The 15,787-nt window shown below is 26.3% G+C and overlaps 1 non-coding gene across 1 annotated transcript; it reads right to left on the bottom strand.

Annotated features, from left to right (window-relative positions):
• Positions 1-1,144: 1,144 nt before the first annotated feature.
• Trnad-guc lies at positions 1,145-1,216 on the bottom strand. The gene has a single exon. It is a non-coding gene; the product is annotated as a tRNA-Asp (tRNA).
• Positions 1,217-15,787: the final 14,571 nt, after the last annotated feature.

Raw genomic sequence — 15,787 nt, 5'->3', positions numbered from 1 at the left:
AAACATAATATTTTTTTAAAAAAATTTATATTTTGAATTTTAAAAATATTTGTGAAATTCAAAAAATACAAGTTATTTTGGGTAAACATTTTTTATTTATACCTAAGATTTGAAAATTGAATTTTGTGTTCTTTACAAAATTTTTAATATTTGAAAAAAGAAAATAGCTACCAGAATGTTAAATTAATTTTTCTTGAGCATTTGAAAGATCAAATTCTTACAACATTGAATAATCACTCGTCTACAGATAACTTATACCAATAGCTATTTCTTTCCAAACGATTTTTGTTTTTTGTTGAAATTAAAAAAAAAATAACCATAGATACTTAAAATGTTCACAAAATATTTGTATTATAATTTTCATAGTACATCTAATTTTTGAAATTTTTAACTAAATTTTTATAATATAGTTTATTAAAAATGTATATTATTATATTAGTAAGATATTCCAATATATAAAAAAAAAAAAATCATAATCGGCACTAAAAGTAAAATAAATAGCTAATTAAAAAAAAAAAACGTATTCCGAAATACACTTAGATTGTGATATTATAGGATGACAAACCGATTCTGCTCAGAATCATTTTTCGTTTATAATGATGTATAATTTATATTATCATTGAATTCAAATTTAACACACTTATAAATGTAGTAATAGTGACTCTCTCCACAACTAATGTACAGCAGAGCGGTACACAATAGTCTAACTTTTTTTTTGTGTTCATAAAGTAAACTATAATATTACATACGTATACGTTTTCCGTGTATATCGTGAACTTCCAAAAGCTAATAATTTTTGTCGTTGTGACACCAATAAAATTGAAAAATAAAATAAACAAATGTTATAAATGGCCTTGTACATAATAAATATATTTTAAATGTTACTCAACACTACTTATAGTGGACACCTATATTATTGTACCTAATATAGCCATTATCTACACAAAACAGTTTCTAAGATAAACTTAAAAACGTAACACAATAATTAATGACAAGTGATTATTATGAAGTATACGTGTAATGCATTGTGCAAATAAAATTAATCTAACCAAACAATCAGCCATTGTTCTGAAATTACATTAAGTTTTATTATCTATGTATACAAATAAAAGAAATAGAAATTAAAAAAATGCAAAAAGTTTTCCTCCCCGGCGGGGAATCGAACCCCGGTCTCCCGCGTGACAGGCGGGGATACTTACCACTATACTACCGAGGATTATGTAAAGGTTTTGAAAATAAGTAGCTTTTCATATATTTTTTATGATTTATATTTTTTGTATTAATATATATGTAAATATCATAGGTTATTCATTTGAAAAGATTTTTTTCCAATTAAATATATAGAATCAACATTTGAACAATTTTAGTTTTGAGTTATTAAATTTTACAGTTTATGTATTATGGATTATTGCCCATGAAAATGGCTTGGTTTGAAGATAAGTGGCTATGATGATTTGAAAGTAGATACGAGGTTGTAAGTACATGCATTAAATATAATATTTAATATGGGAAATTAGTATTTTCTAATTTTTTTGCTTTGGTGAAAATTGATAATAACTTGTAGTTAAATCATATAAGTACTTAACTAAATATTACCTACATTCATATTTTTATATTTGATGTACCTACCTAAAACTATTTATTATTACAAGGATTATTATTTTTATAGAAGGTACCTACCACACTAGTACACTACTTACCTATGGCTATATTATATTTTGATTAAGTTTAAAAATCAATAAAATAAGCATGATAAGCCAATAATTTATAATACATAAGGAATAAGGATGGTACAATATAATGCTTAAATAAATAATTATCATTTATATCGCAACAGATCAAGTATCGATTAACCAACAGTTATTTTGATACATTCATCGCAATTTTGAGCAGTTATATTTTTCCCTTGGCCTCACCTATAGAAAAATGTTTAGTAAATCATTATATTCAAACTTTTTCAAAAATAAATAATATTTTATTTGAGATTCTTAACGTAAATAAATTTAAGAAGATTAATAAAAAAATAACGTGGGAAAAACAAAAATATATTCTTTGCTTCGCTTAGAGCAACTATCAAATAAAAATAAATATTGAGGATTACAGAAAATGTCTTTATAGTAAATTTTGTATACAATTTCAACATTATGATAGTAATATAAATATATAACGAATAGTAAAATTTAATTTTTTCAAACTTAAAACTGACTTGTGTTTGAAAATATTAGTAATTTTATTTAAAATGTTTACATTATTTTTATTTTTATTTTTTGTGTTGGACAGGATACATTTACCTTTTAAATCTAATTCATACGTACTAACTATTATATTTTAAACACGAGGAAGTCATTTTTATTTAAGTATAATAAAAATTGAATTCAAGGGTAAAGGGCGTTGTCTGATTCACTCTTGTTGTACTTACCTTATATATATATTGTTTTCCAAAAGAAAAAAAAATCATAAACGCCTAAAGATACAATAATATTGTGACTCAGGAAGCTTATATAGTATATCAAGGTCTGGAATACTTTAAAAAATGTCCACGTCATAAGAAGTTTTAAAAATCATATAGTCAATTATTTCCCTTACATAATTTATACATTATTAAGTAATTTATAGTGTACCGAAATGAAAATTCAAGACATGTATAATTATTTTTAATGAATTCTCATAAATGATAGAAATAATAGGAAATCAAATTATTAATTTAATAATAATGATGATAAATTATATAATTTACATATATTCGTAGCAGATTAGCCCGGGTAGGCACTTATTTTACTCATTATCTATTTAACGTTGTTTTTATTTTATTATAGATAATTTTAGTTGAGACTACATAAAATAACACAATATTAAATATTTAATGGATAGAATAATCAATATTAAATGTAGGTAGGTACCTACTTGACCACTTTTCATATTTTTCGGTAAAATATACCACTTAACTTTAAATTACATTATTAAGTTGTAGTATATTGCACTGTGATTAAATATATATTAAAATATGATGTAGTGTAATAAATTATTTTAATACCATACTATAGATAAGTGTTTGACATAATATTATCATGATACAAAACGCAGACGCTATGATATTATATAAAGTTTTATATTATAAACATCATAAACGATTAGTGATTCACAACCATATTGCTGGAAAATGGTAATATATTTTACTGTAATTACATTAATAATTATATTATTACTCTTAAAATACGTACCAAAATAACTATTACGTTACCTCAAGTATTCGTTTCGTATTCAAATGATGGGCAACATTTTTAAAGATATTCATAACGTAAACATGAATTCAATAATTCATCACGATTTCAGAATCTACCAAGGTAACCACCAACAAATAATATTTTTTTTCTCTAAATACCGAGAATTTAATTATTTTTAATTTTAACCCGAAATGAAAATATGATACATTCGTTTCAGAGAAAAACTGTAGGTCACTCACGCCTATATTGCCGTTTAAGTTTCAACATAAGACTGCAATTGGTACTTACTTAATACAAATTTACCAACATAATACATTATAAGATAATAATATACAAACCTTTTTTGTGCTTATACGAAAATAGAACAGGTATATTGCTAATACAAATTTTATGGGTATTGGACATAATTTTGGTTAAATATTATACAAAGATATAGACATAAGTACGGTATTAAATTATTTTTTAAAAAGTAATACTTTTTATAAATAAGTATCTCCAATCTATCAATTTTCACCTCACAAAAGCTATTAAATATATATACATTATAAAATATCAAAAGTTCAATGCAAAGTACATTATTTTTTGGGTTACTCATTTTATATAACAGATGATGCTTCAAAAGTGAAACTTATAAAGTATTTAATTTTGTATTTTTTGCATTGTCAGATCATTTTATTAGTACCATAATAATATATTCATATATTGTATGAAATGTCAGTGTAAATTAGTAAATTCAAAATATTGTATTCAAAATATTTGCTTTAATAGTTTTTAGATATTTTTATCCATACCAAATTTCAATTTCTCTTTATATGAACGTGATAACGTCTTTATCTATCTCCAGCGATTGTTGGATGTGATTTATTACAAAAAAGAGGCAATCAAACAAATAATATTAAATAATATTGATATATTGGAGATATCTATCTACATCGCGAATCTCTATCGTATTTATTCCCGGTATATGTTTATTTATTATGGTTGTTTTAAGTTATAATATAGTTTTATAAGTAGCCTATATAATATATATTATACCATCAGTATAAAGTTTGTTCATAGTTTTAATAGATATAGGTAACTTAGCTATATTCTATCAATTAATACTCAATACATAATTTTATATTTTTATGGAAATGTTACAAGTTATAACCAAATTATGTAAATGTTTAAATTTTAAAAATCCCATCTCTAAAGGTCTACAAACCTTATCTATTTTGTTTATTATGTATTTAAGTATTTGAAATTTATAAATTCAATCTAAAAAAGTTAAATCTAAAACTAAAAAATAGCAAAGTCTAAATAACTATTTATTGAAATTATGTCTATTTATAATGAATAATGATACTCGTACTATTTTCAACTATATAGGTACAGATTATTATTTTGTAAAAGTTTTTATTCTATTTAATAATATCAAATTAAACTACCTAAAATAACCATTCATCTTTACCAAACTTCTGTAATAGTTCGATTTTAATGAAAATAAATAAATCAATTTGTAAAATCTCAATTAGAACATGTAAAAACCAGACCAGCCAAACAGGATGCGGAGACAAGAATTTGAGCCTTGATCTCAATTTGCTCATCTCGATGCAAGATAATAATATATATTATTATTTATGATTCTGTTATTATGAACTATATATTCATCCAAATTAGTAAGAATGACAAATGCCCATGTAGGTATGACGACTCCGTATTAGCAATCGTTATTTTATAATATATTTGATGTTATGGAAAATATGTTGACGTAATTTTGTATACCTAGGTAATATTTCATTTTAAACACGACCATGAATACAATTATTCTCAATAAAACCGCATCATATTAATGATAGAGGGATTGTGTTTGTGTATTAATATTAAGTTATTACATTATGCGTATGCATCATAATATGCATGGTCGAAGTGTTATTAGTTATTACGTATAAAATTCAAATTATGTTCGGTACCGGAATATATTTTTTCATTGTGTTAATATGAATGTTTCTATATGATCATAAAATATTGAGGTGATATTATCAGTATACCTATATAGATAATTTTTTGGATTTTAAACTAGAGTTAATCTGTATTTTGATAAACAGGTATCTTATCAGTTATCAGTCACAATTGTCTATGTGTATTTTTGTTGATTATTCATTGCTGATTTACCATAAATTATTATACCTAATATTATAATATATTTAGATTGTAAGTTTATTAAAAACGTAGCGTAGCTAACCTATTTATTTTTTAGTAATTATATGATAAAAATATTTTGGTTACGGTCTTTGTAGGATTACTATAATAATGCATAATGAGCGATATGATATTATATGTAATATTGTTTTCAAAGAATTTCACTATAATATAATATTTTATTAAGTATTGTGACACTTTTATAACACCTATAAATATATTATACAGTAGGTACGTGATTGTACGTCTCTGAAATAAGTCTAACAATGCCTATATGCGTTTTCATGTAACACATTTTTCTTTCATGTGCCTAAAACGTGTGATACATATTATATTATTGTGTGTTCGAGTATCTGTGAAACTGCCACGGCTGTACTAAAATTTAGCAGTCCGGATCATTTAACAATATTTCATCGAAGGGGAAAAATAGACGTCGTCTCGTATAAACACGTACACAATGATCCAGTTTATTGCGATCAGGAAGAAAAAATATTTTTCATTACATATACATTATAAATATACCTACAGTGTGTTATATGTATATAACGAACAACAGCATAATAATAATATAATATACGTATAACATTCCAACGGGTTGGCGGGTGAAAATGAGAGTTGAACAGACCGCGAAGTTGATTTCATCGTCCAGCTGCTTTTACTTTTAACCTCAGTCGTTTTCATTCCCGATACAAGTAACTAAAAAAAACACGATGTTATTATATTATTATAAACCGGATAGTTGCAAGACGTTTGACTGATTATTGTACAGGCGTATGCAGCGGGCAATGGGTATTATAGTGGGTACTCACACGGGCTATAGTAGTCCGGTATATACTTGTATTAAACACTGCTTTCAGGTACATGTGTTTTATTCGTCGGATCGGAGTCTGCGTGTAGCAACGACAAATATTACCGGATATTATATGAACGGTGTAATGTTTTAATTATGTATCCGAATGTTATTAGACCGGAACTTCTATTATATATGTATAATAAATTAATAATAACGATCAGATATAGGAACAGACTTTTGTCTGGTGTGGATTAAAATTCACTGGTCCTTGATGTAGTTATAATAATAATTAATAATTAATAAACAATAAGGGGTGATACAACAATAACACCGTTCTAGTGCCATTTAATTATGTATAGACTGGTATTTATACTTACTTTACTTACAGTTGCAATTGCATAATGTACTTGTATAAAAACGTGGTGATATAATAATATTACAACGATCAGTTGATTATTATCTGATTTTATACATTATAAAAGTCATGCAATATTAACAAATTTCTTTAACTTTTTATTTTAAATGATATATCGATTTGTATATCTAACCTTATAACTAGGGTGGCCAGACGTTCCGTTTTATACGGGAAAGTACCGTATTTCAAAAGTCTGTCCCGTTGTCCCGACATATGCTTCCGGAACGCTATATTGTCCCGTTTTTTAAGAATATGACTATTTTCATATGATAGAAAATATGTAAATAAAATTAAAAATATAATTTTCATCTATCTGTACTAAATATCAATTACGGTCTACGGAGTAAATGTATGTCATATATAATTATGCATTTGTAGAATAATGATGTTTTTGCTAAATTATTATGATAAACAATTAGTAATAGTTTATACTTATAAAGTTATAAGTACAAAAAAATATTTATAATTTTTAAAATGTGATTAAATATCCAAAAAATATTATTTTAGGAAGTTACATTTGTTAGTTATCAATTATTATTAAGATTTAAGACTTTAAATATTTAAGTATTTCACCAAAATAGATGTTATGTTTATTAATAATAAAAAAATTCTTATCTTTGTCCCGTATTTTCGTATTTCATATCTGACCACCCTACTTATAACAGTTATAAGTTATAACAAATAAATCTCTTGCGGGTACACTGATTCACGAATAAAAACGTTATAAATAGAAAAATCGTGAAAATAATAATAAACAATTCCGCAATTATGACATAATTGAAATATAATATGTACATATTATACCTATGTTGTAGGTACATAATAGTGTTCATTCATATTTTTATGTCATTCCCTTATTGTATTTTTTCTTAGTTGTTGATCTCATTCGTACATCCTTTTTCATTGAAAATACGTATCAAAATAAATTATGAAATAATTGCTTTGATAATAGTTAATTTGTTAATTAACTATTAAAATAAAAAATATAATCTTTCAATTCAATATAATAATTTAAGTAGAATGCAGAAGTAAATGGTTCTATAAATTGTTATAGTACCAACACCAATTACTATAAAAAGGATTTAAATAATTGTAGTCGTATTCTTTTTTTTACTAATATATAAACAACCAGTAGTTAACATTTACCACAAGCATAATTCCCATAAGTAAAATTGCAGGTAAAGAAGAGGAAGTCAAAATTTATGACCTTCTAAATAATTAGTAATTTTAATCTTTAAGATTTATGAAATCATTTTTATTAGCCATTAAAAAAAAAAATCAATCTTATTAGATAATATAATATCGGTATATTTTTTTATTAAAATTTAAGATGTTATAAATTGTCATATTATAAAAACAATTTTTACGGAACAGACTTTTTTTTATAGAGGAAGGGTATTAGGTAGATCATTACCATTATTGATGTTATACAAATAATAAATTTCCATCATAAGGCCCAAGGCTACTTTTTACTGTTTTTATACTACTAAACTATACGTCTACAATAGTCAAGATAATATATTATTATATGCTTAATATCATATTGTACTATATATTATTTCTATTAAATATAACATCACATAAGACATAATTCATAAAATGAATATTTTAACGAAAATCAAACTATTCAAATTTAATGTAGAAACAAAAAAATCATAAAAAAATATTATGTGATCTATATATTTTTTATTATTTTGCAATGATCAAAAATTATATAAAAATTATTTTTTCCAAGAAATCATTAAAAATGTTCTCCGAAAGTCTAAACTTTTGTGTCTCTACTTTAAAAATTTTTGCCCAGTGTATATAGGCGCATGTAAATGACATATGTATATGTTATAATAATGGAGTTATATAACTACCTACCTATAAACATATATGATAATATAATAATACCTACACATGTGTTTATAATATTATTATTTATTTACGATTCACTTTGCCTGCGAGGGGTCGTTATACCGGCTTTGGTGAAAAACGAAAAGTCGCGTCACTCGTCTAATGGCGGTGATATATTATAAATATATTAATATCTATTATTATCATTATAATACGCATGTACACAATAACATCGTACTTTCTCCGAAGCGGTTGTCAAGGTTTACCGCCCCCGGTAACACGTCGAATTGCTCATCGCACGTAGTTGTAGGTACCTATCATAATAATATACACACACACACACACACACACAAACGCTGACACGTCATATTCATTTCGTCTATTGTTATTGTTATTGCTATTATTATTATTATCATTATTATTTTATGGAGTAAATGCGTTTCATCGGTCGGTTACCGCCGCCGTCCACCGACGACGTGGATATGTACTCGACCGTAGACGTCGTCATTTAGTTTGCGCAATAAACTATTTGAGCAAAATAGATTGTATTTGAATAATACGATTTCGTTGGTCACAGAGTTGTATGATGCGATTGGTCCTACGACGCATATCTGTATGTCTATAAAGTGTATAATATATAATAGTAAACTATTCGTAGGGATATACAAGGTAATTTACTAAGTGTGCTCACCCATTTTTTCTTTAAATAATTAATTTATTCCGATTTTAATTTTTGGAAATTTCAAATACACTTTGTTAAGACTATATTTTGAAATTTTTTAAATTTATTGAAGGAGTATCTTATGACCTGTATGGTAATGCGAACTTCTATTTTTAATTGAGAACCTATCTTTTACAGTGTTAATCATTTAGTGGATCATTTTTAAGTTGAAAATTTTTATCTAATTCAAAATTTAAACGATTAGTATTTCAAAAATCTGATTTTGTATGACTGCAAAATGAAAATAACAAAGGAGTGAATATGCGGTGATTCACTCTGTATATTATAAAATGTGTATCATGTATTTTTGTGATGTGAAATGATACTATTCAACAAACTACAAAGCATGTGTAATTCATCCCAGGGCGGTACTTAGAGGTTTATAAATAGCTAGGTATCATAGTATATGTATTATGATATCGTTACACATTATGACATCATTATTATTGTTTTAGTTTCTAATAAGTAGAGCAATGAACATGAATGTATTGGTTTTATAATGTTCTAACAATTACCAACGTGTAATTTTTTTTCAAAAAGAGCCAAAATATTTTGTAAAAAATTACCTCATGTCTACAAATAATCGATGAGAATATACATTGAACCGGCTCATTACCAATATAAAATTAATTACTTAGACTTAATTAAACGAACGTACGGTTTTATATTTTTATGTTTTTTATTCAAAAAATATTAATTGTAAAAATATGAAACATTTCTTTAATACAATCATCATACAAATCATTTTGTATACACAATGTAATTATTACAATATTCGGAATAATTGTAAGCTATTTATACCACAAATCTATTAACCTACACCGCTTTACAGTATATCGGTATTGACTTATAAGTTATCAGTGAATAAGAATAATATAATATGTTATTAAGGTTAATATTATATATTATAATAAATACTTATTACATAATGTTTTTGACAAAAATTAATTCGATCTACTATACCGTATAGATACTATATAACAATGATATAACAAATAATTACCAAATAGTACCTACCTACTTACTTAATATAAACAAATAATAAAATATCCTTAAAAATAAAAGATGATGATATGCCCTAGCCCTGCTCAAAATAGTTTGTATCATAGGTATATGCAATGATTTAGGTATCATTGAACTTGAAATAAATTAACATAATATGCATTTCAGTGACCTACTCAATGACGAATTAAATCTACTATACAGCAGATCTACTTAATTGTTTTTTATTATAATAATTGTTGTAATCATTAATAAACATTATACATCACACATGCTTATTAATTTGTATACACGACTTTTAAAAATTAAGTTATAAAGTTCTATTGAATCTATCACATCATTATAGTTTCAATGGAAAACCAAAACCTTTAAAAATGAATCATGATTAATGCAATTATATGTATTTGGTAAATTAGCTAATACTCGTTACCTAACGCTTACATATTATTATGTTAAGTAGCTGAATAAATTAATAATAGGTATACTTAGTTTAAATTAGTATACGATTATTATTATTATCATTGTCCATCGAAAACGATTAGTTAGTTACGAAATTATTTTTAAATATCATAATCGTTAAACTTATGGACAATCCAAGAGCGTAAGGTATAGTGTGCCCGTCATTAACTTGCATTAAATTTAAGTAGACTTTCGTATTTCTTCTTAAACTTAATTAACAAACGAAAATCATACATCAATATAAATTAAATATCATTGCATTAGATTTTGGTAATTCGTATTGAATAAATATATTTCAGTTTTGAGTTTAAATATTATGCTACATTTATAATTTAATTATATATTTAAAGTTGCAAACGCAGTACTAGTTCTAAAATAAAAAAAGTGTTTTAAAAAAATAAAATATGTCAAAATTAAATTATAAAAAGCTAGTGGTCTATGAAGCCAAAGTTATATTTTGATCAATAGAAAAAATAATAAGTTGATCTTTAGTTTATTTTCACTGAAAACAAGTTAAGGCTCACTTGCGACTGAAAATACAATATATATAAATTGGTTAAAATATACTTTTATTTCCATGTTTTATTGTTATTAATTATATTTTAATACTAAAACCAAATATATATAATATATACCTATACCTATATATAGCAAATGTAAATATGTAATATCATTTAAGTACGTACATTTTTATAAAGGGCGTAATTACCTATGAATTATAATAATTAATAATTTATATTTATTAGTTCTTATAAATTATAATCCTTATAATAAATTCTAAAACATAAAACTTTGATAAATATTATGTAGGTATTAAATCATACTTCAGTTTAATTTTAATAGTGTTTTTCGTTTAAAATACCTACAGTATAATAACACAAGACAATGACTTAATGATGGAAGTGCATACTATAGGATACAAATAAGAAATAGGTTTTATTAATAATTATGATATTATGTTCTAGAAGCAAATGTCAAATATTATGTTTAGTTCAAGAATCTTATAAAAAAAGGCTGAACATGACTGATACCGCCACAAGTTTGATACTAGTCTGGACATGATGGCTGCCGAGAAGACGAGAAAGACTGTAAAAACAAGACTGTATGGTGTTCGAAAGAGAAATTATAAGAATTTATGCAGCATATATCGACTCAGACACTGGAGAATGGAGAAAACGTCACAATATTTAGCTGAAGAACAGAACTTGTTTTAATGACCATAACAAAATAAATTTCGAAAGAAGACTATTATCGTGGATCAAATTTACGCTTTGAGAAAAAAGGACTTATTGATAAACACTAGATTATTAATAATGGTCCGATTGGAAAAAAAACTCCTAGGTAGGTCAAACCTAAAGTGTAAATAGTAAAGAAGTCAAAGCAATAGAATCAAACACATCACACATACAATGGAGAGTATGAATATTGAGATGAATGATGGAAAAATGTTGGGCTGGTATTGAAGGTCGAAACCATTAAAAGAGTAAAGACACAATAAGAAACAGAAAAAAATTAAATAATTTAAATAAATAAAAATGCTTGAACAATGAGTTCTTTAAATAAAAATTTCGATAAAGCGCTTGATATTATAGTATTAAAACATTTTTCATATGTTTTAGTATATATATATTTACCTAAAACATTTTAGAAAAATATTTTTTTTTACCTGACACTCGATAATATAAAAAAAAATGTTTGGCGTAGTAATTAACAAGAATCTTTGTTATCAGTGTTATTACTTTTTAAAATATATCTTCGAAATATTCCTTTCTGGTTGCAGTATCTGAACTGCAAAATTTAAACTACTCAAAATGTATTTAACATCTCACATGCCTACATATAATAGGTATCATTATCTTACTTTTAAGGGTTAATATTGCGTTTTTTATTTATTTTACATCGCACATCATTTACACTGGAATCAACATACTTATATTGTCAAATATAAGCTTTTCAGCGTAGTTTCTAAACTCTAAAGAAATCGCGCCTTCGCCTCTATAGTTCCAATTATATTTAATAAAGGCACCGCGCTTGTTGTGGCCATCGAGTGTTTCACATTCAATCAACCAAAACCTATGCACGACAATGATCGGATAGGAGTGTTCAAATTAGTAAAAGATAATATATAAACAAGTGCAACGAGTAGTATATAGAGAAATAGAGATAGAGTGAAAAATATAGAGACAACGATTACACCTACCCACCTGTATGAGTATATACTCGCTCGTGTAGCTATACATTCAACACATTACATTGTACAATACATTCATTGTACACATATACACTGTGAATAAAATAAGAGAAAGTGAAAACTCGCACAACACGTTCTCTCTAACGGGCTGTACCTACCTCGTTGTAAGCAGCTCTCCGCATGTCATCGGATTCGTATAATAATATATGTATATATATATATATACTTTTATTATTATTATTATTTTTGTTATTATTGTCGAGGGTAAGAGGAGCGCTCGCGTTCGACCGGTCTTCGCAACGCGTGCTTGCGTGCCGCCGACGTCGCCTCCCGGATCGTGGCGCCCACTCGACGGCGTGGCGGTGGATTTCGTGCACGGTCGAGATATGCGCGCGATATTGCGGGAAAAATAAATTACCACACAAATCGTCTCCGGACGACGCGACGACCAGCACTTATATTCGTGCGCGTCCGAAAACCGAATAGCATTTTATAGGTTGGTGGGTAGGTAGAGGTAGGTATATTATAATAAATAATAATATATTTACGTTTAATGTACGACGGAGGGCGGCCGGTGATGTGGTGACTGGCGGGTTGTGTTTTTGTATAATTCTCCGCGTCAAACGTGCACACGCCGCCATTATATTGTTATATATATATATATCATATGCAATATGTATATTGTACTCCTTCGCTATAAGCATATACATACATAATATAATAATAATAATAATAATAGTAATATATATAAGATATATATTATTTATATATTGTGAGATTAGCATATAATGCCCGCGAGGCAACCCAAAATCGATTCGTCTGCCCCTTAATAACACACTTGGCTAACTCTCGTTTTCAACAGATCGTGCAAGACGTGTAGTATAAAATATAATATATTATAATATAAGATATATTGAACAGGTGTATTGACGTATTGTCATGTATATACCTGTATATATAGTCATTATTTTCGTATACGCTCCATAAAAAAATTTTAACACCGAGTGAACGATAGTACACGTTTAGTCAATAATATTATAGGTTTAACTTCACTATAAGGAATTATAAAATATGTTTAATTGAAAAACACGACTACATTATATAGGTGGTAATCAGGCGCGGATCCAGAATATATTCACGTGGGGGGGTAATCCTTATACTTAACCAATACTTTATAGAGATGCTTTTAAATAATTCAAAAACAGCGGACTCCCTAAACGGGCTAAAATATGTCATGTTGTTTGACGAATATTATACTAAAACAGCTATATAAATCATAGAATACTGGATCGATTTACGAGTATTATTATTTTATACTGATTGGATTCTGTTTTAGTATACTTTTAGAGTCAATGGTTAAGTGACTTTATCACTTTTCAGTTTATTATATACTTTATAATAAAGGGAACAAAAAATTTTGATGGCTTAGTGTGGTGCGATCGTACACTCAACTGCGGAAACGCTTTGAGTGTACATATCGGCCGGTGTTGTTAGCTCCCGGATGGATGACCACTCGGGATTTTAGAGACAAATCCTTGCCACACATACAAACTAACGTGTTTCAATCTATCGTTCCTCCCCCCTACAAATGAATAAAAACCATCCAATGGCCTTTGTTGCCGTGGATTAATTAATAATAATAAAAAAAAAATTTTAGAAGATAATTTGTGGATTATTTGGTTATCGTTACGAAATTTTTTGAGTCTAGCTACTAGAAATAAACTTTTTTTTATCTTATTTAAAGATATTTTAAGTTGTAAGCTACTCCACACCTATACAATAATTATTTTACCTACCCAATTTCTACCAATGATAATCTTACAATAAATAGAGTCTATTTGATTTATTAGTCCTTTTATATTTTATGTATATCTAGTCTATTAACTATTTTACACCGACCAATCTCAACTGCGCCGCGAGCTATACTTGCAGACTGTTTGCTTCCTAGAAATTGATTTTTACGCAGTGATATTATCGTTGTTTCTCCAGGGTATAGGTATACGCATTGCAAGACACTTCACTCATATTTTTATTATATGATTTCAATATATTAAATATGGTATAACACTCAAAAAGTCATTGTCGATAATATGGGAAAGAAATTTTTGCCGAAATCTCTAATCCCAAATTATCATTTATGTTTCCTAACTGTTTATTTTATTGGTATGAATAAAGAACCAAGTTTTTTTCTCATTAGTTTTTAATTACTTTTTATAAATGGTCATAATTAAGTATTATACACCCGTACCTCTACGGCTCAACTATTTTTTACAAGGTATAACTATAGATACGCCATATACGGCAGTTTTAGTAAAATATTAAATGGGATAGATCATAGATATACTCATACCTACCACCAACGTATATACACTTTAAAACACATGTTCTTACAATCTTACGTGATTCGCAAAAACAGACAATACAATATTAATTTTTGAATAATATTTAACCAACATAACATAATTATTATTAATTAGGTTATCATTTTTTTTAACATCTTGGCGGTTACTAAGCCGGTATAGTTATATTCTGCATGATAATAAGCATATATTATTGGTGTGTTAGAACTTAAAAGTGTTATAATTACGTATTATTCATATTATTATACCAAAATATTTTTAACAGTTCAAATGTGTGTTTAGTTTGTTGTACCTATTCTGTAATTCTATATATTATACCATAATACATTAATAACTATAGTCTATAAGCCATTTTAATCAATTAAAACAAATTAGTCATCAAGAGCCATGGTAGTAATTAAAAACTAAACTATATTTTGAAACTGCATTATTCCAACTCAACAATTAATTTATAAATTAATACTAACTAGGTACTTGATATAATAATATTTTTAATTGTTATTAAAATATATTATGTGGAATGTAAACGCTGATATAGACATTAATGGAATTAAATAAAAATTGTAATCAATACTTAAAAATTATATTTTATAATCGATTTA

The sequence above is a fragment of the Rhopalosiphum maidis genome, chromosome 3 (genome assembly GCF_003676215.2).
Source record: "Rhopalosiphum maidis isolate BTI-1 chromosome 3, ASM367621v3, whole genome shotgun sequence".
Classification (NCBI taxonomy): domain Eukaryota; kingdom Metazoa; phylum Arthropoda; class Insecta; order Hemiptera; family Aphididae; genus Rhopalosiphum; species Rhopalosiphum maidis.
The sequence above is the reverse complement of the archived record's forward strand: the minus strand, read 5'-3'. Positions and strand labels throughout refer to the sequence as shown.